Genomic DNA, 11,398 nt, shown 5'->3' with positions numbered 1-11,398 from the left:
AGGAGGGAGGAATGTAATACCCCATGTTCTAGAGTATGGTTGGATGAATTCGAGGGCGAATTCGATTGAAGGGGGGAAGAATGTAATGCCCCGAATTTCGAATTAGTAAACACGTAAAAGTTCAACTTTTAAACCGTTATTCGAATAGGCGATCAAGAATCGTGGATGCGTAGAGCTCGCCGAGTTGTGCAAAATAGACTATAAATTTATAGTAATCGGAGTCCGAACGAAGTCCCGGGGATCGAATCGATATGGGCCGTTAGATCTCCTATTGTCTCTTTATATAACAAAAAAAAAAGAAAAAAGGGATCGCCAGCAAAACCCTAGCCGCCGCCGCTCATGCCGTCCTGCGCCCTTGCCGTCGCCGCGGTCGTTCTGGTTGCCCACGTCGCCTCTGCGCCGCCGCCGCTGCTTCGGCCGTCGTCGTCCATCAGGGCCACTTGATTCCTCCTGCTCGGCTCGTTCTTGGTGAGCTCCTGCCGCCGATCTTTGTGCTGCTGTCGTCTCCTTATTTGGTTGCTGGCTGCTGATTCATGCGATTGCTTGCTCCTGCTGCTGCTGCGGATGCATGCGATTGCTGCTGCCGCTGATCGCTGCTGCAGCCTGCAGGCTGCTGCTGCGTGGCCAGGGAGGAGGATAATAGGAGGAAGAAGGAATTTTGGAGATTTCGGTGATTTCGCGGCTTGCGGGTTTGTTCTCAAATTCTAGTATCCACGCTGCAACGGTACTTTTGGTTACCCCTTAGAAGTATAAGATTCAAATAGAAATTTATTCGATAGCCCTTTGTGCAATTTTTGAGGTTATTGATTATAGGCTGAAACCGTATTTTTAAATCTAGTAATAAACCGTCGGGATTCAGGTTAGTTGACCTAAATAAAGTTTGTAGTCATCGTCGATATCTTTCAAACGGCGCTGGTTTCACTCAATTCCGATAAACGGTTTGGGAGAAACAACAGAAACAGTACTGCTGACTGGGTCCGGAAATCAGGACAGCAATTTGTTTTCCTTAATCTGGGATTTGCAGAGGCATAATCGGAATTTTCGCCCAACATGAAAGTTGTAGACAATTTTGTACAGATATCCGAAGTTATATTATTTCTTAGATTTCATTAGACGGTTTGTGAGTTACGCATAAAACAGTAAGGGAACAGCTATAGGTTATTTAATATAAATCGGTAAAAAATTATATATTCTAGGTTTCGATTTTACTAAATGTCCCTTGTAACAATCATTAGTTGGATATAGTGGTTTATGCGTAGTTTTTCTCCACAGGTGTGGAGGGTTCCAACTTGGAGGAGTTGAGTTGGATTATCGAAGAAGTTAAGGCAAGTACAAGATGGGCTTGAGTGATGGATAAACTGTGTTGCTTTGTTGGTTTCATTTACCCAATTATTATTCGAAGCTTCCTATTATTAATTGTGTGGTTTTGGTATTATGCTACATATTCATATTTCACTTCATGTTCAAGTTAACGACGTTATTCATGTTTCATTCTTCCGGAAGTTTTTTGTTTACATTATACAAGTACCATGCGTAGTCATGGGAGTGCAATTTGGATTTTTATTCATGATCCTTGAGAAGCGCTGATCACGCTTGCTCGGCTTACCGGTAATGCTAAGAGGATATTCACACCTGCCCGGGAGGGAACTACAACTCTTTGCCTCCTTCGTTTTAAAATAAAGGAAATCAAATGTTTCATATTGGTTTCTTCTTGCATTAAACCTGTGTATGTTTTACTAGTTAAATATTGTACTTGCTGAGTATTCTTTACTCACTCTTGTGTTTAATTTGGTTTTTAGGTACCTAATAATATTGATCGGCATGGGACGGGAGTAGCACCCTTGGACTACACATTATTACTGCACACTATTGAAATTTAATTTTAGACTATGTTTCTGCTTAGCATAAGTTTTGCGTAGAACTTGTAAATGTCATTTAAAGTTTCGGTCCTTATTTTCACGGGGAATTCATGGAGCTAGGATGGTTTGGATTATGTGGATTATATCGTTATTGAGTTATCTTATAACTGCTTGTCGTGGATGTCCGTATTTTTAGGGGAGGCTTTGCTGAAATTTCTAATAATTTTGGGAGTTAGTGGTTTTGAATGTATTTTGGTGTGGCACTTTAGGTACGTGGTTACTTGGGGTGTTACAGTTGGTATCAGAGCAGGCGGTAGGTCCATGTGAAGTGACTGGGTTACATCAAATATAAATCGACATAAAATTTTGAACTAGATTTCCTATCCAATTAAAAATTTCTCTTAGGATAGAAAATAATAAAAAGTAAAACTTGGATTAGATGTAATCATCTAAAACTTGACACACTGGTGCACAATAGGATGGGGGTGCATGGGTCATTCCTAGCATTTATGTTTCTGCTGCATATATGTGTGTATGATTGTGTTTCTTTGCATGCTATTGTTTGATATAGCTATGCCGCCTAGTGAGTGCTCGGTTAGCCAACTGAGGCCGCAGGAGAGGCGGAGGTAGAGGTCGCGGTAGGGGCCACCATAATGAAGAAGTTGAAAATAATCAGGATGAAGAGGTAGGGAACAACTCGGTTGCAGAATCCCCTATTCCTAATCGTGGAGGTCGTGGTAGGGGCCATGCTAGAGGCCGTGGTAGAGGTTGCCATAATGAGGCGGCATCATCGAACCAGATGGAAGATGAGGACATGGACCGGCTGTTTGTATCTAATGATGCTGCTCGAGCTACTCGGGGAATGACACTCACTAGATGGACATCCGTGCGCTTAGACACATTTGATGGGTCTAGTACTCCCATTGATGCTGCAGACTGGTTGCGCAAGATGGAGAAGTACATGAGTGGATCTAGAATGACCCCTGAGAAGGTTGCTTTCACGCCTTTTCAGTTGACTAGTCAGGCGAACATTTGATGGGACGAAGTTGTTGAAGCGTGGAACCCTGACCGTGGTGCTATTACTCTGGAAGTTTTTCTTCAGCAGTTCAGAGCTAAGTATTATCCAGAATCATTTGGGGACATGATGAGTGATGAGCTAAACAATATCCAACATGGAAGCAAGACTGTGGATGAGTATGAGCGGGAGTTCAGCAATATTTTATGCTTTGTGCCTAGCGTGGCTAGTGATGAGCATGAGAAGGCTAGGAAGTTCTTTCGAGGGCTCAATGCCCGATATACAAAAGTGATGGGAAGAAACCCGCCTACTGTATACCTCAATACAGTTGAGGAGGCTCGGGGGATGGAGGTTGAGCCCCAAATTACTACTGCATAGAAGAATCGTCCTGGCAATGTCACTAGCAACGAACAGAGAGAGCCCATCAGGAAGGGGACGAGAACCCGTAACGACCACCATTCAAGAAGTACAAATAAAATCAGGCCACTCAATCATCATCCAAACCTAGGCAGTGGGTTTCTCAGTTTTATTCAGCTTCACGTCTTGCAGAGTCTCAGATAATTCGCCCTGTACCAGGGCAAGGGCTAATTTTCTTTAAGTGTGTAAAGAATCACCATTCTGCAGAGTGTGGGTTTACTGGGGAATGTCGTGGGTGTTGCAAGGCTGGACACATAGAGTTGGTATGTAAGCGTAAACCAAATTCTATCATCACGTGGCAAAGGTCTATCTCCTAATCAACAACCTCTTCGAGAACTAGTTACCCTCGAGGTTCAGGTTCATCCACTAGTAGTCCTCATGGTGCAATTCAGATGATGACAACTTATCCACTTCCTCACCAGCAGTTCACACATAATTACCCACCACTATCACTACCAGGCCAATATTGGTCCACGCCTCAATTTATTGCTCCACGTACACCACTCCAGTTGCCTGCACCGCCTATGGTGCATCCTTCTGCTTTAGCTCCACCTCAGCAGCAGGCCTCAGGCTCTATGGCTGGAGTCTACAACATGCCTGCAGCTTATTCTCTTGGTCGCCCGGATGTCTTTACAGGTACACTTTCAATTGATTCGCATGATGCTCTAGTTCTGTTTGATTCTGGTGCTACATTTTCCTTTGTTTCAATCAAGTTTGCGAAAAGAGCTAATCTATTTAGTCAAGAGGTCTCTCAATCTGTCCAAGTCAGCTCTCCAGGGGGTATAATCTCTAGTTCAGTAGTATGTCCAGGTTGTGCAATCTCTATTGATGGGGAAGAATTCGTGGCAAATCTAATTGTGATTCCATTACCGCTCTTTGACGTGATCTTGGGCATGCATTGGTTGAACCGATACCGTACTGTAATCTCTTGTTTCTAGAAGACTATTACCTTGGAAGCTCCATCAGGCGACGATATGGTTTTCCAAGGGAGCGCGCCTCCGCATTCTCTTTTCATGATGGCAAGGTTGTTTCCTAGACAGCTTGCTATAAAGACAGGGTTATTGTGGGCCTTAGCCGAGAAGGCATCCAAGCCTTTATTGATTGAAGATGTTCCTGTAGTGCGAGATTATCCTGATGTTTTTCCCGCAGAATTGCTAGGGATGCCACCTGAGCGTGATGTAGAGTTCCGTATTGATCTTGTTCCTGGTACACGACCTATCTCCAGAGCCCCATACCGGTTAGCTCGTCCTTTCCAAGAAGAGTTGAAGAAACAGTTAGATGATCTATTATCCAAGAAGTTAATCTGACGGAGTGTGTCGCCATGGGGTGCACCAGTTATTTTTACTGAGAAGAAGGATGGAAGTTGGCGTATGTGTGTGGACTATCGGGCCTTAAATGCTGCGACAATCAAGAACAAGTACCCATTGCCTTGTATTGAAGATTTGTTTGATCAGTTAAAGGGAGCAAAGGTGTTTTCTAAGATTGACTTGCAATCTGGTTATAACCAAATTCGAGTGCGAGAAGGGGATATTGAGAAGACTCCATTTTCCACGAGGTATGGGCATTATGAGTATAAAGTAATGTCTTTTGGGCTGACCAATGCTCTAGCCTATTTTATGGAGGCGATTAATTGCATGTTGCATAGCTTTCTAGATAATTTTGTGGTGGTGTTTATTGATGATATCCTCATTTACTCCAAGGATGTAGAGCAGCACGAGCGTCATTTGAGGATGGTGCTAGGGACTTTACGGGAAAACAAGTTCTATGCTAAATTAAAGAAGTGTGAATTTTGGCTTCCTGAAGTGGCTTTCCTAGGGCATGTAATCAATCAGCAAGGTATCTCAGTTGATCCTAGCAAAGTTTTAAGTGTTGTCGGATGGGAAAGGCCGACTAATGTTAAGGATGTGACGAGTTTTTTTTTTGGGGGTATGGTAGGGTACTATCGACGCTTCGTGAAGGATTTCTCAATTATTGCTAAACCTATGACGATGCTCACACATAAGGATGTGAAGTTTCAGTGGACGAACCTATGCGAGCGTAGTTTCCAACAATTGAAGCTGAGGCTGGTAACTGCTCTGGTGCTTACTTTGCCCCCAACCTGGTAAGCGTTTCACTGTCTATTCCGATGCTCCACGAGTAGGCCTTGGTTGTGTTCTTATGCAAGAGGGCAATGTTATAGCTTATGCGTCTAAGCAGTTAAAGAAGCATGAGCAGAATTACTCCACTCATGATCTTGTCTTTGCTCTCAAAATTTGGAGGCACTACCTGTATGGAGAATTTTGTGATATTTTCACTAATCATAAGAGTCTGAAATATATCTTCACTTAGAAGGATTTGAACTTAAGGCAGAGGAGGTGGCTAGAGTTGATTAAAGATTACGATCTCAATATTCAATATACACCGGGTAAGGCGAATGTGGTTGCAGATGCTCTAAGCCGTAAGGTCGTTCCTCTGACTGTGAGTTGTTTGATAACTAATTTTGAACGGATGAATATCTCCTATTGCTACGCCGGAGTGGCGAATACCGAGTCACGAGTCATTCTTGAGTCCGTCATACCACAATGAGTGCTAGAGGCCCAACAACACGTCGGTTGCTGCAAAAAGTTAAGAAACGTGTAAGGGAAGGAAAATCTGGAGATTTCACTTTGGATTCCTTGGGCGTTTATGTGTTCCACAGAAAGCTGAAGTCAAGGAAGAGATTTTGCGAGAAGCACGCCGAACACCTTATACTGTGCATCCTGGCAAGAACAAGATGTATCATGATCTGAAGAAGATCTATAGGTGGAAGAGGATGAAAGTGGATGTGGCAAAGTACGTGGCATCATGTGGAGTATGTCAGCGAGTGAAGGCTGAACATAAGAGTTATGCTGGAAAGTTACAATCAATGGAAGATCCTGTATGGTCTTGGGATGATATTGCTATGGACTTCATGGTTGGGCTACCTCGTAACCCACGAGGAAAGGATGCCATCTGGGTAGTTGTAGATCGTCTAAGTAAGGTGGCACATTTCATTCCTATCCGCACCACTTATTCATCGAGTAACTTAGCACCGATTTATACACGCGACGTAGTGAGGTTACATGGTGTGTGTCGCTCGATTGTTTCTGATAGGGATGTTAAATTTTCTTCTAAGTTCTGGGAGTCTGTGCAAGAGCCATTTGATAACTGAAATTCAATATGGCTTTTCACCCTTAGACTGATGGTCAATCTGAACGACTATTCAAACTCTAGAGGATATGCTGAGATCAGGTATTCTTTCTTAGAAAGGCAGTTGGGAGGATCATTTGCCGCTTGTAGAATTTTCTTACAACAATAGTTACCATGCAAGCATTCAAATGGCACCATATGAGGTACTTTATGGAAGAAAGTGTTGGTCCCTATTGTGTTGGGATTCCATAAGGGAGAGAGCTGTTTTAGGACCCGATTGGGTTCAACAGACCACAGAACGGATAGCAGAACTATGACAACACATGCTGGTAGCTGAAAGTAGGCAAAAGAGCGACGCCGATGTCAGAAGACGGGAATTGGAGTTTAAAGTGGGCGATCAAGTACTTCTAAAGGTTTCTCCTACCAAAGGCGTTGTGAGATTTGGAACGAAAGGTAAACTCAGCCCTAGGTTTATTGGTCCATTCTCGATAGTGGAAAGAGTTGGAATCCTAGCCTATCACCTCTAGTTACCAGAGTCCATGAAAGGTGTACACGATGTATTCCATATTTCCATGTTGAGAAAAAATTGAGAGACCCTGATCATCGTATTATCGTAGAGCCGGTGGCCATTGAGCAAGATTTGACATTTGAGTCCTGCCCTGTACGAATATTGGAGGAATCTTAGAGGGAACTGAGGCATAGAACTATCAAGTACGTCAAGATTCTCTGAACGCACCAAACAGAGCAAGAAGCAACCTAGGAACTTGAGTCACAGACGAGGGAGAAGTACCCGGAGTTGTTCACACCTAGTGAGTTATACAAGTCCTACCTATGAGTTCCTTTCTGTAGTTATTCGAGGTATAATTGGACGAATTCGAGGGCGAATTCGATTGAAGGAGGGAGGAATGTAATATCCCATGTTCTAGAGTATGGTTGGATGAATTCGAGGGCGAATTCGATTGAAGGGGGGCATAATCGGAATTTTCGCCCAACATGAAAGTTGTAGACAATTTTGTACAGATATCCGAAGTTATATTATTTCTTAGATTTCGTTAGACGGTTTGTGAGTTACGCATAAAACAGTAAGGGAACAGCTATAGGTTATTTAATATAAATCGGTAAAAAATTATATATTCTAGGTTTCGATTTTACTAAACGTCCCTTGTAACAATCATTAGTTGGATATAGTGGTTTATGCGTAGTTTTTCTCCACAGGTGTGGAGGGTTCCAACTTGGAGGAGTTGAGTTGGATTATCGAAGAAGTTATGGCAAGTACAAGATGGACTTGAGTGATGGATAAACTGTGTTGCTTTGTTGGTTTCATTTACCCAATTATTATTCGAAGCTTCCTATTATTAATTGTGTGGTTTTGGTATTATGCTACATATTCATATTTCACTTCATGTTCAAGTTAACGACGTTATTCATGTTTCATTCTTCCGGAAGTTTTTTGTTTACATTATTCAAGTACCATGCGTAGTCATAGGAGTGCAATTTGGATTTTTATTCATGATCCTTGAGAAGCACTGATCACGCTTGCTCGGCTTACCGGTAATGCTAAGAGGATATTCACACCTGCCCGGGAGGGAACTACAACTCTTTGCCTCCTTCGTTTTAAATTAAAGGAAATCAAATGTTTCATATTGGTTTCTTCTTGCATTAAACCAGTGTATGTTTTACTAGTTCAATATTGTACTTGCTGAGTATTCTTTGCTCACTCTTATGTTTAATTTGGTTTTTAGGTACCTAATGATATTGATCGGCATGGGACGGGAGTAGCACCCTTGGACTACACATTATTATTGCACACTATTGAAATTTAGTTTTAGATTATGTTTCTGCTTAGCATAAGTTTTGCGTAGTACTTGTAAAAGTCATTTAAAGTTTCGGTCCTTATTTTCACGGGGAATTCATGGAGCTAGGATGGTTTGGATTATGTGGATTATATCGTTATTGAGTTATCTTATAACTGCTTGTCGTGGATGTCCGTATTTTTAGGGGAGGCTCTGCTGAAATTTCTAATAATTTTAGGAGTTAGTGGTTTTGAATGTATTTTGGTGTGGCACTTTAGGTACGTGGTTACCTAGGGTGTTACAACTCATTCCATCTATAATTAAAATGTGATTTTGACACATGAACCCTTGATGGAATAAAATGAATATGATGGGTATTCGCGAACTAAAATATGTAAAATGTGATTTTATACTTGCGCGACAAGTGGTGTGCATATGGTGTTAGTTGCACACCAATAGGGGGGTGTTTGCCCAAGTCGTAAGGACCGAACTTGTGTGACCCATTTAAAGTTATCCGTACATCCACATGTGCTATTTTGAGTGGCCTAAGCTGAGTAATCTATTTAGGACTAAACTTGCATTCTGGTAGGCCGGTGTGTATGAGTTAGTCGATAATTCCGTGGAATTAGTCGATGATTCAGAGGAACTTCCTTTTTACCCTAACGTGATAGTTTAGGTGACTAAGTCTGTCCAATACAATGGTATTGTGCCATGTGGTGGGTTTCCGTCATGTCCGCCACCACGGCGTTAAGTTTAAGGCGTGGGCCTGGCACTTAGCGGTTATAGACATATTTCCAACGCTAGATTCTAAGTAGTGTAAAGGCTTCGTTGTGACCTCTAGTCCGCACTCATAATGTTGAGTGTGGGGTGCTTGGCCGGCACTTAACCAACTAGAGTGTAGCCTCCGGGCTTCTATCACATCATGTGGGTAAAGGTGTACAAACTCTGCAGTGTTCTTTAAACTAATCGATTAGCCGTGCTCGTGGTCAAGAGCAATTTGGTGAAGTGTCATAAGTACAGACAATGTTTTAAAATGTGAACATGTGACTGGTTTAAAATTGATAAATGTGTTGAGTTGTGTGTGTGTGGTGATATATTACGACTTGTTGTCAAAAGATGACAACAAGAGATTGATTATGTTGGAATTAAGATGAACTTAATATTGAAACTTAAAAATTTGTTTTGTTAGTTGAAGCATCAACTCCTTTACAAAAGAATTGCGAAACAAAACTTGCTTTATGCTGAAATTGAACTACATATTGTCTTCCTTTGAATATATGCCTTACATGTAGTATGTTAGGATTGACTTGTGCTGTTGATATAACCTTTGCTTGCAGGTTTAGACTTAGTCTTTGAGTGATGCGGGTTCCGATTGCTTCTTCTAAAGATGCACTTAAACCCCCTAGTGGGTTTTGGTGATTAATGACAAGGTGCTTAAAGGGGACTAACATGTTTATCAAGTTTATTCACAGCAGTTTAGTCCTAAAGCAAGTTGTGATGGCTAAGAATGCAAGGAGACCCCCCAATTTGAATGTTCCTAAGTGCGAAAAACACCGGAGGTGATTAGACTAGGTTTTTCACTTTCGAAATTGAGTTTAGGAAAAACCGTACTATTAAGAGGGGTTTCAAGTGTGGTTCTAGGGTATACAAAGTGATCTTAGTCATATCCATGAGTCAAAATATTTTTGGAATCATTTTTGAAAAATGATTTTTCTCCCCGGGACAGAGAGGGCTACCCGGAGGTTCTGGCCGGAACTTCCGGGCGCCATTTCAACACCAAAATTTTCCTAAGTGCTTCCCGGAAGTTCCTGGCACTTTTGCCCGGAACCTCCTGGCTGGCTTCCAGCTCAAACTTGTGAGTAACGGCTAGATGACGTCACCTAGCCGTTATATCTATGGATTTTGTCCCCAGGTCACCCTTTGGCCATTCCACTTCAGCTCTTTCATGTTCTAGGGTTTTCTAGCCACTCCCAAGCTTCCTTTGCTTCCTCCACTCAAATCTAGAGCCTATCTTGTGAGATTGAGAGATTAGATTAGAGTGTTGGAGTGTTTTGGAGATGGCTTGAAGATTAGGTTTGTTTGAGCACTTTGGATATCTTGTGGGCTGTCACTTGGGCTTATTACTCTTGGAGATCTTCTCCTAGACGGTTAGGTGTCGCCCGTGAGCTTCCAAAGATCTTGTGGACGTCCCAGGAAAGTTTGTGAAGGTTTTCCTCATCTCCGCAAGGAAACGAGGTAAGTGAGTAAAGATTCTTGTGCTGAGTTTTCAGAGGTTCTCCTAGGTAGAGCAACTTGCACTTGTGGTCTTTTCTAGAAGAAATTGTGAGTTGGATCTTGGTGGTCACTCGATTCTAGAAAATGACCTAGAAGTGTTGAGTTGAAGGCTGTGGACTCCTTCTGGGATCTTTCCACAAGTGAGGCAAGGGGTTAATCGAGACCCGGCTCTTTGAGCACCTCAACGGAGAGTAGGATCCGTGTGATCCGAACTTCGGGAAAAAATCGCCTTTGTCTCTCTTGTGCATGTTCTGTGTTTGAATCTGCTGGTATCTTGTGATTTACATCTTGTGCAACTCTGTGGCTGATCATCTCTGGCTAGGACCTGTTTTGCTTCCCCAAATTTCGATTTTCTCTGTTGCCCGGAAGTTTCTGGCTCAAGAACTCCGGAAGTTCCGGGCTGCTCATCACTGCCAGAAGTTCCGGTGTTCTTCACCAGGAGGTTCCGGGCCCTGTTATTATAACCACTGCGATTGTCGAGAAAATTTCAGGAAAGCCTATTCACCCCCCTCTAGGCTATATCTCTGCGCGTTCAATTGGTATCAGAACGAGGTGCTCTTGATTCAAGCTTCACCGCTTTGAGTGATCCACGATGTCGGACTTAGGGGGAAAGGACGGGAAAATTGGAAATGAAGATGGAGCGAGCAGCAAAGGAACTCCATCACCCAAGGTTGCCACTATACCTTTTGATTACAGCAAACTTACCATTCCCTCTCACAACTTCGTCTCCGTGCCTTCCGGGCGTGCTCCTCAATTTGATGGGACACATTACGCTGCTTGGAAGCACAAGATGAAGTTGCATATAATCTCTTTGCATCCAAGTATTTGGAAAGTTGTGTGTACAGGTATTGACGTACCTTATGAGGACATGGAGCTCACTTCGGAGCAAGAAC

General features: G+C 42.6%; 1 long non-coding RNA gene across 1 annotated transcript; it reads left to right on the top strand.

Annotated features, from left to right (window-relative positions):
- Positions 1-311: 311 nt before the first annotated feature.
- LOC107279730 (uncharacterized) lies at positions 312-8,419 on the top strand. Its single transcript, XR_001542036.3, has 4 exons — positions 312-468; positions 603-689; positions 1,273-1,325; positions 8,181-8,419. It is a non-coding gene; the product is annotated as an uncharacterized lncRNA (long non-coding RNA).
- The last annotated feature ends 2,979 nt before the right edge of the window (positions 8,420-11,398 follow it).

This window comes from Oryza sativa, chromosome 12 (assembly GCF_034140825.1).
Source record: "Oryza sativa Japonica Group chromosome 12, ASM3414082v1".
NCBI lineage: Eukaryota > Viridiplantae > Streptophyta > Magnoliopsida > Poales > Poaceae > Oryza > Oryza sativa.
The sequence above is the reverse complement of the archived record's forward strand: the minus strand, read 5'-3'. Positions and strand labels throughout refer to the sequence as shown.